Below are 2,475 nucleotides of genomic sequence, written 5' to 3' on the forward strand. Positions count from 1 at the left end.
TACCACGGCGAGGGACGCCATTGGCCAAGAGCCTACCAACACACAAAGGCCACACCTGCCTCATGGTTATTGAATGCGAGACGGTCTAAACATTTAAATGTCATAATAAAGCGAGACAAACACCCTCACGGAGTTCAGTGGCGGCTTGTTGAAATTGTGTTTCTTATACTAACTCAGTCAAATCCGTGTGCGTGTTATTATTATAGCCATTGTACTAGTTGTACAGTGCGCTGTGTGGTGGTGGGCGGGAGGAGGGTCAGTGTCAGGGTTGCCATGTCCGCTTATTATAAGCGACTTTGGGCATGTTTTTCTGTAGAGTCGCTTAAATATTGGTGGTTGCGGGTTGCGTTTTTTTGGGCTTGTTTATAAAGTGTAGTTGCTTATTTGGGCTTGTTTCCTAGTGTTGTTTAAACAACGTGGTCTCAAACATTTTCTTGTCAAGGAAACCCCCAAATTCATAATCATGAACAGGAATAGTAGTACAGTAGGCTACAGGCCTACAGTACAGTAGTGTTTATGTTGTACTTTTATATATGTTTTGCTATTTTGAATATTAAATTCCCTGCCACTGACGTAATAAATGTAATTATTCCCGTTTACCAATGCTGCCACTGACGTAAAAAACGTAATTAATTATTATTATTATTATTTATTTATTTTAAATTTGACCCAAAGACCAAGGAGATATGATTTTTCGAAGATCTAGACTCCCATCCACTTCCTTGTTAACTTAAACATTCTGTATCTCGGCTCCTGAGTACTTTTTTTTTCCGATGAAAAATCTCTGGCAGTGGGCAAACGCGGCCAGCAATAATTGTGGCAGTGAATGAGTTAAGGCTATTCGGATATGAGAAAATACAGTATTATGTGCAAAGCGAAATAACCTAGCTGTTTTTCTGTTCTGTTCTGTTCTGGGGGGAGGGGGGCCTTGTTAGAGCTTAATCTGGGTTGGACATGATTAGTGGAGCTCCCTCTGGGGTTGTGATTGTGGTCTTGATTGACGTGTGTGAAGTATTTTGACAGGTACATGGGTGTCTTCTTTGTGGTGTAGTGTATCTTGTAGACCAGGCCCATTGCCAGTTGCTATGAGCTATGTACTCTGTCCTCTACCCTGAGCCATCCAACCCTAGCAAAGTGAGCAGGGTTGGACGGATTTGACTGAGTATATGATACACAATTTCAACAAGCCGCCACTGAACTCTGTGATGGTGTTTGTCTCGCTTTATTATGACATTTAAATGTTTAAACTGTCTCGCATTCAATAACCATGAGGCAGGTGTGGCCTTTGTGTGTTGGTAGGCTCTTGGCCAATGGCGTCCCTCACCGTGGTAAATATTTTACCTGTGGACCAATGAGATGAAGGGGGTCGTTCATATGGACCAATGAGATGAAGGGGGTCGTTCATATGATTTAAAGGAGGCAATCTTGTTCTGCGGAGTACAATGAGTTGTAGATGTAAGGCCAAGAAGTAGCCTTACCAGTTTGTTTTGGGATGTCTGGAGGCCTTAAAAACATGTTTTTAAGGCCTTTGTGGTGTTATGGTTTACCCAGGTGTAATGATAGTTTGTTATCAGCGAGCCAGGTGCAGCTTCTACCGAGTTCAGAGCGAAGGACTTTTTCAACCTGCAACTTGTCCCTGTCCGAGACCAGCAGAGCCCAATCATCCTCGAACAAGAACAAGTTGCAGTCACAAGCTGATGTCATGTCGTTTACATATATTAGGAACAGTAAAGGCCCTAGTATGCTTCCTTGCGGAACACCACAGCTCACTGGGAGGGGAGGGGACAGGGTTCTGTTCAGCTCCACCACTGTTCTCTCCCCTCCAGATATGATTGCATCCAACTCACTGATGTGCTATCAAAACCGATTGCGTTTAGTTTATCAATTAATATAGTGAGTGATTAACAGTGTCAAAAGCCTTTTGGAGGTATTTGCCCAAGTCCACCTCTTGTTTGATGTGGTCGTTCAAATAGAGAAGGCATGTGTTAGTGGAGTGGGATGTTCTGAAGCCAGATTGGAATTCGTGCAGTCTGTGTATGTTCATAAGGGGCGAGTCCATCAATGTTCCCGGTTTTGCTGAGGTAACGCTCTTTTTCCACATTGTTCAGCATGTCCTTGTACGATATGTTGAGCCAGAGTTTCGCTCTGTCCATCCCGTTTTCCGTTCACTATGTAGTCGGCAAATAACTAGTTAATGTTTACAAACACAGATATCCACCGTCAATCTGCATTCTAAAGTCGTCAATTATGTACTCTGCCCCTAAACATGGACGTGGCTACCAAGTCGCGCTCCACGCCCCCCTTGCTGACGTCAACGTTGCCTAGTCGTTTCTTTTGGGCTCGTTTTCATAGACCTGGTTGCTTATTACTCTCCCAAAATCTGGCAACACTAGTGTGTGTATCTACTGTTCGTCTTCAACATAGCAGCATCAACAAGGGGAGAAGGGGGCGGGGCTGAGAGCCAGGAGAGGAGAG

This window comes from Gymnoscopelus braueri (genome assembly GCF_963280865.1).
Source record: "Gymnoscopelus braueri genome assembly, chromosome: 13".
NCBI classification, from domain to species: Eukaryota; Metazoa; Chordata; class Actinopteri; order Myctophiformes; family Myctophidae; genus Gymnoscopelus; species Gymnoscopelus braueri.